Here is a 19,673-nt window from a genome sequence, read left to right on the forward strand (position 1 = left end):
AACAAAAGCACAGAGAGACACCGGCGGCGGCATTAATGTTCTATTTGTCGGTCCTCTCTGGCACGGATGAGAGAGGACACACAGCTGATCTCATGGCTCCCCCTTCTCCTCCCTCCCCTCTCCTGTTTGCTCCGTGGACAGTCTAATGTGAAGCTAAAGAGCTCACATTTCCCGCAGAGCACAGAGGAGAGGGAGGGGGGAGAAGGGGGAGCCGTGAGATCAGCTGTGTGTCCTCTCTCATCCGTGCCAGAGAGGACCGACAAATAGAACATTAATGCCGCCGCCGGTGTCTCTCTGTGCTATTGTTATATGACACGCGATCTCCGCTCAGAGCCGTGCTGTCCGGCACTGATGGGATCTAATAGCATTCACTGTGATGGGCACTGATAGCATTCACTGTGATGGGCAGTTGGGCACTGATAACATTCACTGTGATGGGCACTGATAGCATTCACTGTGATGGGCACTGATAGCATTCACTGTGATGGGCACTGATAGCATTCATTGATGGGCACTGATAGAAGGCACTGATGGGCACTGATAGAAGGCACTGATGGGCACCGATAGAAGGCACTGATGGGCACTGATGAGCACTGATAGAAGGCACTGATGAGCACTGATAGAAGGCACTGACTGATGAGCACTAATAGAAGGCACTGATGAGCACTGATAGAAGGTACTGATGAGCACTGATAGAAGGCACTGATGGGCACTGATAGAAGGCACTGATGGGCACTGATGAGCACTGATAGAAGGCACTGATAAAAGGCACTGATGGGCACTGATGAGCACTGATAGAAGGCACTGATAGAAGGCACTGATGAGCACTGATAGACTGCACTGATGAGCACTGATAGAAGGCACTGATGGGCACTGATGAGCACTGATAGAAGGCACTGATGGGCACTGATAGAAGGCACTGATGAGCACTGATAGACAGCACTGATAGAAGGCACTGATGGGCACTGATGGGCACTGATGAGCACTGATGGGCACTGATGAGCACTGATAGAAAGCACTGATGGGCACTGATAGAAGGCACTGATGAGCACTGATAGAAGGCACTGATGAGCACTGATAGAAGGCACTGATGGGCACTGATGAGCACTGATAGAAGGCACTGATGAGCACTGATAGAAGGCACTGATGGGCACTGATAGAAGGCACTGATAGAAGGCACTGATGAGCACTGATAGAAGGCACTGATGAGCACTGATAGAAGGCACTGATGATCACTTTTAGAAGGCACTGATAGAAGGTACTGATGAGCACTGATAGAAGGCATTGATGGGCACTGATAGAAGGCACTGATGAACACTGATAGAAGGCACTGATGAACACTGATAGAAGGCACTGATGAGCACTGATAGACGCCACTGATGAGCACTGATGAGCACTGATAGAAGGCACTGATGGGCACTGATAGAAGGCACTGATGAGCACTGATAGACGGCACTGATGAGCACTGATAGAAGGCACTGATGGGCACTGATAGACGGCACTGATGAGCACTGATAGAAGGCACTGATGGGCACTGATAGAAGATACTAATGGGCCTGATAAAAGGCACTGATGGGCACTGATAGGAGGCATTTATGGGCACTGATAGGAGGCACTGATGGGCACTGATAGAAGGCACTGATGAGCACTGATAGGAGGCACTGATGAGCACTGATAGGAGGCACTGATGAGCACTGATAGGCCACATTGATGAGCACTGATAGGAGGCACTAATGTGCACTGATAGGTGGCATTGATAGGTGGTACTGATAGGCACTTACGAATACTGATAGGCAGTATTGATGGGCTTTGATGGACAGAATTGAAGAGTACTGATAGGTGGCACTGATGGACGCTGTTAGGCGGCATTAATGAGCACTGATAGGTGGTACTGATAGGCAGAATTGATGGTCACTAATAGGCGACATTAATGAGCACTGATAGGTAACACTTGTAGGTGGAAGTGATGGGCACTGATAGGCAGCACTGATGGGCACTGATAGATGGCACTGATGATTGGGGCACTGATTATCGGTGTAAACAATTTATTGACATTCTTGACAGTTAACGGCAGTCCTTTCCTCACACAGACACAGCGTGTGAGGAAAGGGCTGTGGATAACCGGCAAGTCTGTTTACATGTGATCAGCTGATCACATGGTAAAGGGCCGATGTGATTCCGCTGGATGCACGTCCCAGGGGTCATGCAGGAAGCACGGTTTTGGGAGGATGTCCATGGACACTCTCCCAAAATTGGAAGCCCGGGGCTCGGATGGAAGGGGGGCCCATCATGGTTTCTTGCACCGGGGCCCTGAAGGTTCTAGTTACGCCTCTGGGACAAGGTGCTTTGAGGAGCTACCTCAAAGTACCCTCCCAATGTTGAGGGCATGTGGCCTGGTATGATTCAGGAGGGGGGGCGCTCTCTCGTCCCCCCTCTTTTCCTGCAGCCTGCCAGGTTGCGTGCTCAGATAAGGGTCTGGTATGGATTTTTGGGGGGCCCCACGCCATTTAAAAAAAAAAAAATTGGCGCAGGGTTTCCCTTAAAAGCCATACCAGACCTGAAGGGCATGGTATGGAATTTAGGGGGACCCCCACGCCTTTTTTTTTAAATAAATTTTGGTTCGGGGTTCCCCTGTTACAGGCATACTATAGACACCCCCCAGCTACGAAATTTAAAGGAATATTACACTTTTATTGTTTCACTTTAAGCATTATTAAAATCACTGCTCCCGAAAAAACACCCATTTTTACAACTTTTTTTGCATTGATACATGTCCCCTGGGGCAGGACCCAGGTCCTCAAACCCTTTTTATGTCAATAACTTGCATATAAGCCTTTAAAATTAGCACTTTTGATTTCTCCCATAGACTTTTAAAGGGTGTTCCGCGGCTTTCGAATTTGCAGCGAACACCCCAAATTGTTCGCTGTTTGGTGAACGGGCGAACAGCCAATGTTCAAGTTGAACTCATGTTCGACCCGACATTAAGCCCATCCCTAATCACAACTAGGGATGACCCGAACACCCCCCCCGTTCGGTTCACAGCAGAACATGCAAAAAATTAGTGCGAACATGCGAATACCGTTAAAGTCTATGGAACGCGATCGTGTGAAAGTTTTCCACAGGAATTTGGAGTGTGTCTCAAGGAGTTTGAGCTCCATCCGGCAAAAGAACATTTATGAGATCAAGTGCAGATTTTAGAAGAGAAGCCATGGCTAACAATTCCAGATCATCCCAAAGGTGTTAAGTAGGGTTGAGGTCTGGTTATCATGTTGGAATACTGCCCTGCGGCTCAGTCTCTGAAGGGAGGGGATCATGCTCTGCTTCAGTATGTCACAGTACATGTTGGCATTCATGGTTCCCTCAATGAACTGTATCTCCCCAGTGCCGGCAGCACTCATGCAGCCCCAGACCATGACACTCCTACCACCATGCTTGACTGTAGACAAGACACATTTGTCTTTGTCCTCCTCACCTGGTTGCCACCACACACGCTTGACACCATCTGAACCAAATAAGTTTATCTTGGTCTCATCAGACCACAGGACATGGTTCCAGTAATCCATGTCCTTAGTCTGATTGTCTTCAGCAAACTGTTTGCGGGCTTTCTGGTGCATCATCTTTAGAAGAGGCTTCCTTCTGGGACAACAGCCATGTAGACCAATTTGATGCAGTGTGCGGTGTATGGTCTGAGCACTGACAGGCTGACCCCCCCCACCCCTACAACCTCTGCAGCAATGCTGGCAGCACTCATACGTCTATTTCCCAAAGACAACCTCTTGATATGACGCTGAACACGTGACCTCTAGGGATGAGCTTCGTGTTCGAGTCGAACCCATGTTCGACTCGAACATCGGCTGTTCGATCGTTCGCCGAATTGCGAACGTTATGGGCCGTTCGCGCTAAATTCGTGTGGCGCGTCACGGCCCATAATTCACTGCGGCATCGCAGTGCATTGCTGGCTGATGATTGGCCAAGCATGCACTATGACCCGCATGCTTGGCCAATCACAGCGCCGTCAGTAGAGAGAGCTGTAATTGGCCAAAGCCAGGGTGGCTTTGGCCAATTATGGCTCAGGGGATTTAGTACACACCCCACACTATATAAGGCCGCCTGCACGGCGGCCCTGTGTAGTGTGTGTTCCGGTGTGCTGAGAGATAGAGAGAGAGAGAGACAGTGTCATTTGATTTGAGTTAGATAGATTAGGCAGAACAGTCAGTCAGTTAGCTGCACTTACAGTGTATTGTGTATATATATGCATCCCAGGTGTTGCATATATATATATACACTGTATTCAGTTTAGCTAGATCCGTTCCTGTTATCTTCTATCTAGACTATTTACATTTAATGCAGTGCGTCCTGCTCACAGTGTTCAGCTAGATCCGTTCCTGCTATTTACATTTAGTGCAGTGCGTCCTGCTCACAGTGTTCAGCTAGATCCGTTCCTGTTATCTTCTAGACTATTTACATTTAGTGCAGTGCGTCCTGCTCACAGTGTTCAGCTAGATCCGTTCCTGCAATTTACATTTAGTGCAGTGCGTCCTGCTCACAGTGTTCAGCTAGATCCGTTCCTGCTATTTACATTTAGTGCAGTGCGTCCTGCTCACAGTGTTCAGCTAGATCCGTTCCTGCTATTTACATTTAGTGCAGTGCGTCCTGCTCACAGTGTTCAGCTAGATCCGTTCCTGTTATCTTCTAGACTATTTACATTTAGTGCAGTGCGTCCTGCTCACAGTGTTCAGCTAGATCCGTTCCTGCAATTTACATTTAGTGCAGTGCGTCCTGCTCACAGTGTTCAGCTAGATCCGTTCCTGCTATTTACATTTAGTGCAGTGCGTCCTGCTCACAGTGTTCAGCTAGATCCGTTCCTGCTATTTACATTTAGTGCAGTGCGTCCTGCTCACAGTGTTCAGCTAGATCCGTTCCTGCTATTTACATTTAGTGCAGTGCGTCCTGCTCACAGTGTTCAGCTAGATCCGTTCCTGCAATTTACATTTAGTGCAGTGCGTCCTGCTCACAGTGTTCAGCTAGATCCGTTCCTGCTATTTACATTTAGTGCAGTGCGTCCTGCTCACAGTGTTCAGCTAGATCCGTTCCTGTTAAATTCCTACTGACCGGCAGGCTTGTCTGGTTACAGTATATAAAGCTACCTGAAGAAAATTACAGGTGTTCTATTTGATCCTATTAGTACCACGGTCAGGCAGCTAGACTATTTACATTTAGTACAGTGCGTCCTGCTCACAGTGTTCAGCTAGATCCGTTCCTGTTATCTTCCTACTGACAGGCAGGCTTGTCTGGTTACAGTATATAAAGCTACCTGAAGAAAATTACAGGTGTTCTATTTGATCCTATTAGTACCACGGTCAGGCAGCTAGACTATTTACATTTAGTACAGTGCGTCCTGCTCACAGTGTTCAGCTAGATCCGTTCCTGTTATCTTCCTACTGACAGGCAGGCTTGTCTGGTTACAGTATATAAAGCTACTTGAAGAAAATTACAGGTGTTCTATCCCAGCTTAGTGCAGCTACAGGCCATTAGTATGTCTGGAAGGCCAAGAAGGAGAGGCAGACAGTCACAAGCCAATAAGAGAGGGCAAGCAGGCTCTGTGTCTAGTGCTGGTCGTGGAGACGGTGCATCCTCATCAGCACGTGGCCATGGGACACGCTTGGCCTTTTTTTCGGCAGCTGGCCATGTTGAGCCGCAACATGCGGAAGACTTGGTCGAGTGGATGACCAAGCCGTCCTCATCCTCCTCATCCTCTCTCACCCATGCCCAGGGTGCTTTGTCTGGCAAAGCAGCGGCCTCTTCCCTCAGCTCAATGTCATCAGTGACTCCTTCCCTAGCTCCACCATGTCCTCATGAGGATTCCCTCGAACTGTTTGACCACAGTGTTGGGTACATGCTCCAGGAGGATGCCCAGCGTTTGGAAGGCTCTGATGACGATACTGAGCTCGATGAAGGCAGTAACATGAGCGCGGACAGAGGGGGTGCCCAAGAAGGACAGCAATCTGGCAGTCATGCTCCCCCTGCTGCAGCATACTGCCAGGTTTGCTCCAGTGATGAGGAGGGAGGGGATGATGAGGTCACTGACTCAACGTGGGTGCCTGATAGGAGAGAGGAGGAGGAGGAGGAGGAGGAGGAGGAGGAGGAGGAGGCGGCAGCACATCACCAACGAGGCAGGATGCCCTCCAGGGGCCAGCCTAAGGGCAGCACATTGACTGCATCACACCCCAAAGCTCCACATGTGCAGGGCGCTGCAGTCTCTGCGCGTTATTCAAAAAGTTCTTTGGTGTGGGCCTTTTTTGAGACGAGTGCATCAGATCGCACCGCTGCTATTTGCAACATATGTCTCAAGCGTATCTCGCGTGGCCAAAATATCTCCCGCTTGGGTACCACATGCTTGACCAGACATATGTTGACCTGCCATGCAGTTCGTTGGCAAGCGTATCTAAAAGACCCACACCAAAGAACAAAGAGGATCTCTCCTTGCTCCTCATCAGCTGAGATTTCCAACCCCACTAGACCTTCAGTCCTCTCTGAGACCTGCAGTGAGAGGAATGAAGGTGTAGAATTAGGTGTGTCACAGCCAAGTACTTGTGGGCAATCTGCTTTTGGTACACCGACGTCAGATTGTACCAGGCAAATTTCCCTGCCCCAGCTGCTGCACCGCCGAAAGAAGTTTGCTCCCAGCCATCCACATGCCCAGCGGTTGAATGCTAGCTTGGCAAAATTGCTAGCACTTCAACTGCTGCCTTTTCAGTTGGTAGACTCTGCCCCCTTCCGTGAGTTTGTGGAATGTGCGGTTCCTCAGTGGCAGGTACCCAAACGCCACTTTTTCTCACGGAAGGCGATTCCGGCTCTCTACCGGCATGTGGAAGGCAATGTCCATGCCTCGCTGGACAGGGCGGTCAGCGGTAAGGTGCATATTACCGCTGACTCATGGTCCAGCAGGCATGGACAGGGACGTTACCTAAGTTTCACGGCGCATTGGGTGACTCTGCTGGCAGCTGGGAAGGATGCAGGACAAGGTGCAGTAGTGTTGGAGGTTGTTCCGCCACCACGCCTCCAAAATGCTGATTGTGACACACCTCTCTCCTCCACCCCCTCCTCTTCTTCTTCCTCCATGGCCTCTTCCTCGGAACCAGCGGTGCTCCGTAGGCGTTCAAGGGGCTACGCAAGTACGCAGGCCAAAAGATGCCATGCGGTGCTTGAGCTGGTGTGCTTGGGGGACAGGAGCCACACTGGGGCAGAGGTTCTGTCAGCTCTGCAGGGGCAGGTTCAGAGGTGGTTGACGCCACGCCAACTTAAGGCAGGAATGGTGGTTTGCGACAATGGCACCAACCTCCTCTCTGCCCTCCGACAGGGACAAATGACCCATGTGCCCTGTTTGGCTCACGTCCTTAACTTGGTGGTGCAGCGGTTCTTGGGCAGGTACCCGGGCTTACAGGATGTCCTGAGGCAGGCCAGGAAAGTCTGTGTGCATTTCCGCCGGTCATATAATGCCAGTGCTCGGCTGACGGACCTCCAAAAGGAGTTTAACCTGCCCAAGAACCGCCTAATCTGTGACATGCCCACCAGGTGGAACTCAACGTTGGCCATGCTGCAGCGGCTGCACACGCAGCAGAGGGCCATCAATGAGTACCTGTGCGACTATGGCACCAGGACAGGGTCAGGGGAGCTTGGTTTTTTTTCCCCACGCCAGTGGGCCATGATCAGGGATGCATGCACTGTCCTGTCACCATTCGAGGAGGCCACGAGGATGGTGAGCAGTGACAGTGCATGCATCAGTGACACTGTCCCCCTTGTCCACCTGTTGGAGCACACGCTGCGTGGAATAATGGACAGGGCACTTGAGGCAGAACAGAGGCAGGAAGAGGAGGACTTCCTTAGCTCTCAAGGCCCCCTTTATCCAGACAGTGTTCCTGCGTGCCCGCCGATCACACAGGAAGAGGACGAGGAGGAAGAGGAGGAGGAGGAAGATTGTGTCAGTATGGAGGTGGAGCCTGGCACTCAGCATCAGCAGCAGTCTTTAAGGGATCAGTCCCAAGAAACACATGGACTTGTACGTGGCTGGGAGGAGGTGGCTGCGGACCATGTCGTTCTTAGTGACCCAGAGGACTCCGGACCGAATGCCTCAGCAAACCTACGCTGCATGGCCTCCCTGATCCTGCAAAGCCTGCGTAAGGATCCTCGTATTCGTGGTATCAAGGAGAAGGACCAATACTGGCTGGCAACCCTCCTTGATCCACGTTACAAGGGTAAGGTTGCGGACCTTATCTTGCCATCGCAGAGGGAGCAGAGGATGAAACATCTTCGGGAGGCCTTGCAGAAAGGTCTGTGCAACGCGTTCCCAGAGACTGGGAGGTTACAAACTCCTGTTTCTGGACAACGTGTTGCTGAGGCTTCGGTCAGTCAAAGAAGGAGCGGTGGAGAAGGTGGCCGTCTGACCGATGCGTTCAGACAATTTTTTGGTCCGCAGCCCCAAGGTATGATCGGTTCCAGCAACCATCGCCAGCGTCTGTTTTACATGGTGCAGGAATACCTAGGGGCAAGATCAGACTTGGACACCTTTCCCACCGAAAATCCTCTGGGTTACTGGGTCTTGAGGATGGATCACTGGCCAGAGCTTGCACAGTATGCAATTGAGCTACTGGCCTGTCCTGCATCCAGCGTTCTTTCGGAACGCACATTCAGTGCTGCTGGAGGCGTGGTAACCGATCACAGGGTGCGTCTGTCCACCGACTCGGTCGATCGGCTGACCTTCATAAAAATGAATGAGTCTTGGATCACCACCAGCTACCAAGCACCTGATGCTGATGTAACCGAATAATTTTTTTTGAAATCTCAGATCCCTTCAAAGACTGCCTATGCTGATGCTGAGTGACTATCCCTGAGTAATTATCCTCTTCCTCCTCAATCATCACGCTGATAGCTTGTAAGAACATTTTTGGTTCTGGGCGCCACCACCAGTGCCTAAGGCACAATTTTTCAGCCCCTGTTTAACAGGGGCGTGTAATTACAATTTTTGATGTAATACTTTGCAGCAGGGCTCGTTCCTGCATTCCAACTAGAGTGTCTGTGAGGGGTTGCAGTGTTGTGGCACCAGCACCAGTGCCTAGGGCCCAATTTTTCTGCCCCTGTCTAACAGGGGCGTGTAATTACAATTTTTGATGCAATACTTTGCAGCAGGGCTCGTTCCTGCGTTCCAACTAGAGTGTCTGTGAGGGGTTGCAGTGTTGTGGCACCAGCACCAGTGCCTAAGGCCCAATTTTTCTGCCCCTGTCTAACAGGGGCGTGTAATTACAATTTTTGAAGCAATAATTTGCAGCAGGGCTCGTTCCTGCGTTCCAACTAGAGTGTCTGTGAGGGGTTGCAGTGTTGTGGCACCAGCACCAGTGCCTAAGGCCTAATTTTTCAGCTCCTGTTCAACAGGGGCATGTAATTACAATTCTTGATCTAATATTTCACAGCAGGGCCCTGTGAGGGCTTACAGTGTTGTGGCCACAGCAACACCTAAGGCCCAAATTTCTGCTGAGTATATAGGGCAGGACCCTACTTTCAAACATCTAACTTACAAACGACTCCTACTTGCAAACGGAAGGAGACAACAGGAAGTGAGATGAAATCTACCCCTAGGAAGGGAAATTCTCTCCTGTAAGAGTTAATATGGGAAAACAATTTCTCCTTTCCACTGATGCTTTCCAATCCTTGTTCCACAAAAAAACCCAAATTTTCAAAAAACATTTTTCATTGGGACAAAAAAGTGAGGTGAAATCTTCTGAAGAGGAGGAAAGACAGCAAAACAAATGTCACAGGGGTGATAACCCTTCCCTATGTTTTCCAAAAAGCTTAGAAAAGATTTTTTGGCTGGAGCTAAACACGTTAAAAATGTTCAAAATTACAAACAGATTCTACTTAACAACAAACCTACAGTCCCTGTCTTGTTTGCACCGCCTGTATACTGCTGTTCAGAGTATATAGGGCCTGGTGGCCCCACACCTTTCCTTATTTTAATTTGGGTGCGGGGTTCCCCTTAATATCCATACAAGACCCAAAGGGCCTGGTAATGGACTGGGGGGTACCCATGCCGTTTGTCTCACTGATTTTCATCCATATTGCCAGGACCCGACATGACATTAAACCCGCAAGCAGTTTTAAATGAGATTTTTTCCTTTAAAAATGACATTTGGTGCAGGGACTGTTCTAAACATGGGAAACACGCGTCACTTTACAGGGATACTATAGACACCCCCCAGGTACGATATTTAAAGGAATATTTCACTTTTTTTTTTTTACTTTAAGCATCATTAAAATCACTGCTCCCGAAAAAACGGCCGTTTTTAAAAGTTTTTTTTGCATTGATACATGTCCCCTGGGGTAGGACCCGGGTCCCCAAACCCTTTTTAGGACAATACCATGCAAATTAGCCTTTAAAATGAGCACTTTTGATTTCGAACGTTCGAGTCCCATAGACGTCAATGGGGTTCTAACGTTCGTGCGAACTTTCGGTCCGTTCGCGGGTTCTGGTGCGAACCGAACCGGGGGGTGTTCGGCTCATCCCTAGTGACCTCAACTTCTTTGGTGGACCATGGCGAGGCCTGTTCTGAGTGGAACCTGTCCTGTTATACCGCTGTATGGTCTTGGCCACAGTGCTGCAGCACACTTTCAGGGTCTTGGCAATCTTCTTATAGCCTAGGCCATCTTTATGAAGAGCAACAATTCTTTTTTTTTCAGATCCTCAGAGAGTTCTTTGCCATGAGGTGCCATGTTGTACTTCCAGTGACCAGTATGAGAGAGTGAGAGCGATAACACCAAATTTAACACACCTGCTCCCCATTCACACCTGAGACCTTGTAACACTAACGAGTCACATGACACCGGGGAGGGAAAATGGCAAATTGGGCCCAATTTGGACATTTTCACTTAGGGGTGTACTGACTTTTGTTGCCAGCGGTTTAGACATTAATGGCTGTGTGTTGAGTTATTTTGAGGGGACAGCAAATTTACACTGTTATACAAGCTGTACACTCACTACTTTACATTGTAGACAAAGTGTCATTTCTTCAGTGTTGTCACATGAAAAGATAGAAGAAAAGATTTACAACAATGTGAGGGGTGTACTCCCTTATGTATATATATATGATCATATGCTTTGATTTGATTTATAGGCACATCACTTTAATTAACAATTTAATTTTTTAGGTGTTTGCTGTAGGTTCAGCGGATAGCGTATTTATTGGCGTATAACACGCACCCCAAGTTTAGGAGGGAATTTTAGGGAAAAAACTTTTAGGAGGGAAGTTTTAGAAAAAAACTTACATTTAAATGCCCATCAATGCAGCCTTATCAGTGTCCATCTGCAGCCTTGTCAGTGCAGCCTGGTCAGTGCAGCCTTTTCATTGCAGTCTTCCAGTTTAAAAATGGCGCCGGGTCCTCTCAGCAGCACTCGGGTCCTCTCGGCGGCTCTCGGGTACTCTCGCAGTCACACCCAGTCCCTGTGTTATGTCCATCATAGGGCGGCACTAGGCTTGACTGTGAGCCAAGCAGAGCCGAGTACACTCGGCTATGTATCTCGGTGGCTCGATCCTCCGCTCACAATCAGCGGGGGATCGGCGTATAACACGCACCCACGATTTCCCCCTGATTTTAAGGGGAAAAAAAGTGCGTGTTATACGTCGATAAATACGGTAATTAAGGGGATAGCGCAGCACATGATTTATTTATTTATCTGTGATTCTCACACGTTAGTATGGGACGTAATTAGTGCTAGCAGCTGTCATTGTACTATTATAAGATAGGGGAACTTTGATTTTGTAGCTCGCAAGACCTTTACTATATTTTTTTGTCATATATATATATATTAATACACCTCCTGAAGTGTATTAGAAACCATACACCACCGAATGCACTGTATATATAGGCTGCACTGAATGCAGAGTATATATAAATATATATACTAGACTAACTGTAACTATATATATCAAATACACTGCCACTAACTGAATAACCTGCCTGCTTAATCATCTAACTCAAGCTATCTCTCTGTCCATGCCAACAACACTACACATGGCTGCTATGTAAGCAGCCTTATATAGAGTGGGGCGTGGACTTAGTCCCCCTGAGCCATGATTGGCCAAAGGCACCCTGCCTGTGGCCAATTATGTCTCTCTCAGCAGAGAGCGCTGTGATTGGCCAAAGCATGCAGGTCAGGTGCATGCTTTGGCCAATCATCATACATCTCGCAGTGCATTATGGGGCACTCGAATTTCCCGCGAACGCCCCATATGTTCGGTTCCTTTTAGACCAAACAAACACACGAACACCCGATGTTGAATTCGAACTTTCGTTTTCGCTGGCTCATCCCTAATCACAACTGGTGTTCCAGAATATCCCAAAGGTGTTCAATAAAGATGAGCTCCAGCGTGTTCGCACACTCCACGTGCAGAGCCCGCCAGGAAGATGGCACGGCACTACGCTAATCACAGGCAGTGAGACATTTCCGGATCTCTGCAGCCGCACATCGGGAAAATGTCTCACTGCCTGTGATTAGCGCAGCTCCGTGCCGACTTCCTGGCGGGCTCTGTGCGTGGAGTGTGCGAACACGCCGGAGCTCATCCTTAGTGTTCAGTACGTAAACAAAAAGGCGGGCTTTAAATTAGGCAATTGACTTGTGGGGGTAGAGTGGTCGGTAAACATTATTTACTTGTAACAACAATATAAAACAGATTAAAAAACAGTATTTTCGTATATCTGCACATACACATAACATAAACTTAATAGATACATACATGTCAACTTGGCAGCACATAAGAGATAGTAAATAATAATAAAGTATAATACAAGATATTTCCTATTAACAGGCATTGGTAACCCATATGCAAAAGAGCTGCTGTACGATAGATGCACACACATGAGTGGATACATACTATTCAATGAAATTTAGATGTGTAAAAAATATATATGGGCCAGTGGATAGGTAGTAAGCCAGGCTTGACTGAGCACCCCATGGAAACTCGACGCGTTTCATGGCTATCTGCCATTCTTTAGGAGTTGGGTACAGAAGTAAACTGTAAATACAAATGGATATATAGTATTAATTAATATGCCCTACCACTTTAAGGGGAGGAAAGACCTCATGGGGAGGAATATCTATACTCACAGGTCGGCTGAAACACTGTACTTGGCTGGTAGTGAGGAAGATGTTTGTTCCGGAGCTGAGGCAAGGGACCCCACCCCAGCCAGGAAAACACCAACATGGCATGCCCGACTGCCGCAACACATTCCACATGTGTGGGGAGGATTGCAAGTGTGGTGTTCTGGAAAAAATATGTAAAAAAATGTGAAAAACGTGTGAAAAAAAGTGTAAAAGGTAAAAAAATTTGAAAAGTGAAAAAACATGATAAGTGTTTGAGAAGAAGAAGAAAAAATAAATAAATAATGAATATATTCTTTGTAATGATATGTGTATATTCTAATGAGTGTTATGTGTGTATAAATATACATACACACAGAATAGTAAATGGGTGTATTGCATGTGTCAAAAAAAGGGAAGAGAAAGGGCCGAAAAAAGAAAAAGAAAAAACTGTGCGTACCTTACATGTGTGTGTATCCAGTGAATGGGCTGTGTGTGTTGCCTCCCCGGTGTTTGACAGTGAAATGGCGAGGCAATCAAGCTCACCTGCTTATGTAATCCAGGTATGGGGCGGGTCCCCGACCAATGTAATGCACAACGTCGAATGAGGATCGGAGTTGGCAGTGAAATCCACCACCGGCGCAAGCGTCAAAGTGGAGCCCCGCCAACCCCATCTCCGGCGTGAGATGGACCAAGGACGTCCCTGTAACAGGTCGTATCATGACAAAAGGAGGAAAGTCCCACATCCCCCTTTTTGTTTACGTACTTGTACCCGGGACGGAGGTACATATAATGTGCCTCATTTAAAGTCCCACCCCCCCCCACCCCCCCTTTTGATTATATGCAACAGGGATGGAGGCAATTGATTTTTTGGATTGGCAGTGCTCCCCCGCCGTCCATGTGTGAGGTCTGTCTTGGTTGGTAGTGCACCTTATACAGGGTCCACACACTCAAGACATCTACTATGACATGTCTACGGCACTTGGCGGTATACCTGATATAGTACTATAAGTATAATTGAATTTGATTAACAAAATGTTTATATAACATATAATAATGACATGTGCAAAATCTGTATTAGATATACTATTTGACACCATGCCCATTTTTTTCTAATTGTTTATATATCCAAAATATTTTCCTACTGGGCCTCTGTTGTTGATGTGACTCCATCCACACTGAGGCTGGTCGGGGATGGGGGGTGCCCCTTTTCTTGTCTTGATTCCGGAGTTGCGATGCGCAGCAATTCTTCCCTTCTGAGTCTCTTTTGAAATATTGGCGGGGGGGGCCCTCCTGTGCATCATACAACCTGTTTGCGGCGTCTTTTGACGCCGCAATACAGCGATGTCCTTGGTCCATCTCACGCTTGAGATGGGGTTGGCGGGGCTCCACTTTGGCGCTTGCGCCGGTGGTGGATTTCGCTGCCAACTCCTATTCTCATTTGACGTTGTGCATGACGTTCGTCGGGGACCCGCCCCATACCTGGATTACATAAGCAGGTGAGCATGATTGCCTCACCATTTCACTATGTGTTTGACACCAGGGAGGCAACACACACACAGCCCATTCACTGGATACACACACATGTAAGGTACGCACAATTTTTTTCTTTTTCTTTTTTCAGCCCTTTCTCTTCCCTTTTTTTGACACATGCAATACACCCATGTACTATTCTGTGTGTATGTATATTTATACACACATAACACTCATTAGAATATACACATATCATTACAAAAAATATATTCATTATTATTTTATTTTTTTTTCTTCTTCTTCTCAAACACTTATCATGTTTTTTTCACTTTTCACATTTTTTCACCTTTTACACTTTTTTCACACGTTTTTCACATTTTTTTTACATGTTTTTTCCAGAACACCACACTTGCAATCCCCCCAACACATGTGGAATGTGTTGTGGCATTCGGGCATACCATGTTGGTGTTTTCCTGGCTGGGGTGGGGTCCCTTGCCTCAGCTCCGGAACAGACAACTATTGGGGGTCCCATCTTCCTCGCTACCAGCCAAGTACAGTGTTTCAGCCGACCTGTTAGTATAGATTTTTCTCTCCATGATGTCTTTCCTCCCCTTAAAGGGGTAGGACATATTTATTTTACAGTTTAATTCTGTACCCATATCCTGATGAATGGCAGATAGCCATGAAACGCGTTGAGTTTTCATGGGGTGCTCAGTCAAGCCTGGCTCACTACCTATTCACTGGCCCATATATATATTTTATACATCTAAATTTCATTAAACAGTATGTAACCACTCATGTGTGTGTGCATCTATCGTACAGCAGCTCTTTTGCATATGGGTTACCAATGCCTGTTAATAGGAAATATCTTGTATTATACTTTATTATTATTTACTATCTCTTATGTGCTGCCAAGTTGACATGTATGTATCTATTATGTTAATGCCATGTGTATGTGCAGATATACGAAAAAACTTTTTTTTATCTGTTTTATATTGTTGTTACAAATAAATGTTTACCAACCACTCTACCTCCACAAGTCAATTACCTCATTTAAAGTCCCACATCCCCCTTTTTGTTTACGTACTCGTATCCGGGATGGAGGTACATATAATGTGCCTCACTTAAAGTCCCAAACCCCCCCCCCTTTTGATTAAGGTGTTCAGTAGGGTTGAGGTCTGATAGTGATTTTGGATGTGAAGACCTGGCTCACAGCCGGTGTTCCAGATTATCCCAAAGGTGTTCCATAGGGTTGAGGTCTGGTAGTGATCTTGGTTGAGAAGATTTGGCTCACTAAGTGTTCCAGATCATCCCAAAGGTGTTCAGTAGGGTTTAGGTCAGGTACAGATGTTGAGTGAGAAGACCTGACTTCCAACCGGCGTACCAATTCATCCTAAAGGTTTTCAGTAGGATTGAGGTCAGGGCTTTGTGCAGGCCTCTTGAGTTCCTCCACATCAAACTGGTCATGCCAGGTCTTTATTAGGGATGGGCAAACGGTTCGGCCCGAGCATAAGTTTGGGCCAAACTTTGGTTGTTCGGATGTTCTGCGAACACTGAACAATTTGCGGTGTTCGGGGCAAATTCATAAGTTGGCTCATCTCTAATCACAACTGGTGTTCCAGATTATCCCAAAGGTGTTCCATAGGGTTGAGGTCTGATAGTGACCTTGGTTGAGAAGATTTGGCTCACAATCAGTGTTCCAGGTCATCCCAGAGGTGTTCAGTATGGTTGAGGTCTGATAGTGATCTTGGATGAGAAGACCTAGCTCACAAACAGTGTTCCAGATTATTCCAAAGGTGTTCAGTACGTTTTTCGGTCTGGTATTCATCTTGGATGAGAAGACCTGGCTCACAATCTGTGTTCCAGATTATCCCAAAGGTGTTCAGTACGGTTGAGGTCTGGTAGTGATCTTGGATGAAGACCTGGCTCACAACCAGTTTTCCAGATCATCCCAAAGGTATTGAGTAGGTTTGAGGTCTGGTAGTGATCTTGGATGAGAATACCTGGCTCACAACTGGTGTTCCAGATCATGCCAAAGGTGTTCAGTAGGGTTGAGGTCTGATAGTGATCTTGGATGAGAAGACCTGGCTCACAACTGGTGTTTCCAGATCATCCCAAATGTGTTTATAGTAGGGTTGAGGTCTTCTAGTGATCTTGGCTAAGAAGATTTGGCTCACATTCAGTGTTTCAGATCATCCTAAAGGTGTTCAGTAGGGTTTAGGTCAGGTACAGATGTTGAGTGAGAAGACCTGACTTCCAACTGGCGTACAAATTCATCCTAAAGGTGTTCAGTAGGATTGAGGTCAGTGCTTTGTGCAGGCCTCTTGAGTTCCTCCACATCAAACTGGTCATGACAGGTCTTTATTAGGGATGGGCGAATGGTTCAACCCGAGCATAAGTTCGGGCTGGACTTTGGTTGTTCGGATGTTCTGCGAACACCGAACAATATGCGGTGTTCGGGGCAAATTCGAAAGCCACTGGAACACCGTTAAAGTCTATGGGACACTAACATGAAAAATAAAAAAGTGCTAGTTTTAAAGGCTTATATGCAAGTTATTGTCGTAAAAAGTGTTTGGGGACTGGGGTCCTGCCCCAGGGGACATCAATGCAAATTTTTTTTTAAAAAACTGATGTTTTTTCTATTTTTTTAATGCTTAAAGTGAAACAATAAAAATGAAAAAAGAGCATTGGCTCCCCCCCAATCCATTACCAGGCCCTTTGGGTCTGGTATGAATATTAAGGGGAACCCCGAACCAAAATTAAAAAAAAAAAATGCGTTGGGGTCCCCCTAAAATTCATACCAGGCCCTTCGGGTCTGATATGGAAATTAAGGGGAACCCTGCACCAGATGTTTTTAAAAAAATGGCGTAGGGGTCACCCCCCAAAATCCATACCAGACCCTTCAGTTCTGGTATGGATTTTAAGGGGAACCCTGTGCCAAAATTTTTTTTAAAATGGCATAGGGGCCCCTCCAAAATACATACCAGACCCTTATCTGAGAACGCAATCTGGCAGGCCACAGGAAAAGAGGGGGGATCCTGAACCGTACCAGGCCACATGCTCTCAACATGGGGAGGGTGCTTTGGGGTAGCCCCCCAAAGAACCTTGTCCCCATGTTGATGGGGACAATGGCCTCATCCCCACAACCCTTGCCTGGTGGTTGTGGGGGTCTGTGGGTGGGGGGCTTATCGGAATCTGGAAGCCCCCTTTAACAAGGGGACCCCCAGATCCTGGCCTCCCCCCTGTGTGAAATGGTAACGTGGTACAAATGTACCACTACCATTTCACAAAAAAAGTGTCAAAATGTTAAAAACGATAAGACACAGCTTGGGGACAAGTCCTTTATTAAAGAATAAAAAAATAAAAATGTCCCACAATGTCCATTCATCTTCTTCTCTCATGCCGCTCGGACTGAAAAAGAAAAAAAAAAATTGCCACCTATCCGCCTCTATGGGAGGCTCCCGCCGTCTGACGCTTCTTGGCTCATGACAGCTCTTATATAACTGAGGGCACGGCCACCCGGTGACGTAACCTGGTGACCCCGCCCCCCTCTGATGCACGGGGACTTCCCCATGGCTTCCCCATGGCATCAGAGGGGGCAGGGCAACCCGGTTACGTAAACGGGTGACCCCGTGGCGTCTGAGGGGGCGGGGTCACTGGGTGGCCCTGCCCTCAGTTATTTAAGAGCTGTCACAAGATAAGAAGCGTCAGACAGCAGGAGCCTCCCATAGAGGTGGATTGGTGGTGTTTTTTTTTTCTTTTTTGGTCCGGGCGGCGTGAGAGAAGAAGATGAATGGACATCGTGGGACATTTTTATCTTTTTACTTTTTAATAAAGGACTTGTCCCCAAGCTGTGTCTTGTTGTTTTTAACATTTTGACACTTTTTTTGTGAAATGGTAGGGGTACACAGGGGGAGGCCGGGATCTGGGGTTCCCCTTGTGAAAGGTGGCTTCCAGACCGCCCCCAGCCCACAGACCCCCACAACCACCAGGCAAGGGTTGTGGGGATGAGGCCCTTGTCCCCATCAACATGGGAACAAGGTGCTTAGGGAGGCTACCCCAAACACCCTCCCCATGTTGAGGGCATGTGGCCTTGTATGGTTCAGGAGGGGGGGGCGCTCTCTCGTCCCCCCTCTTTTCCTGCGGCCTGCCAGGTTGCGTGCTCGGATAAGGGTCTGGCATGGATTTTAGGGAGGACCCCTACGCCATTTTTTTTTAATTTTGACGCAGGGTTCCCCTTAAAATCCATACCAGACCCTTATCCGAGCACGCAACCTGGACAGACACAGTTTTCTATAATTGTCTTTGTATGCTGTAGCTTTCACCAGAGACACCAGAAACTCAATCAATTGGTGGGGTGTTCAAATACATTTGTCCATATAGTGTCATTTTTGTTTTTTGTTTTCAGGAAATCAAGGAAAACCTGCATAAAATTAATTCTCAGTGGTGTACCTCATGCTTTTTCACCTGGAGGCAGGTCATTCTTAGACATGTGTGATTCGTTTAGTTAAAATTCAAATTTTAACAAATCCCAAAAAAATTATAACTAAGCGAAAAAAACAAAAAAAAAATTTGAAAATGAATTTGAATTTAAAAGAGAATTCAAATTTGAAAATAAATCTGATTTTGAAATGACAACATATTGCAATAATTACAGTAAGGTATAAAAGTGAAATAAGGAAAAAAAACTGAATACAAAAAAAAAAGAATAGATTAGAATAACATAGAATAGAATAGGGGGAAGTTTTTTTTTGGGACTTTATATGAGGCAATGAGTGGGTAAGATCTGCCTCCATCCCTGTTATGTCAGCAACATCATTAAAGTATTTATCCATTTTATTCGTAAGTAAGAGCGTTTGGAAATATCTTTTCTCCCTCTGTGTTAAGCATCTGCACATTTTGTAATTCTTCTTTTCTATTATAGACTTATGCTTATGTAAATTTCTCCTGATGAGTGAACATCTCCACAAAACGCGTAGAGCCCCAGCCTTATGTTACATCATACAATCATGTGATTCTGAGATTCAACAATACGAACGCTATGAATTATATTATCAGTCATTACTATTAT

The sequence above is a fragment of the Aquarana catesbeiana genome, linkage group LG09 (assembly GCF_042186555.1).
Source record: "Aquarana catesbeiana isolate 2022-GZ linkage group LG09, ASM4218655v1, whole genome shotgun sequence".
Taxonomy (NCBI): domain Eukaryota; kingdom Metazoa; phylum Chordata; class Amphibia; order Anura; family Ranidae; genus Aquarana; species Aquarana catesbeiana.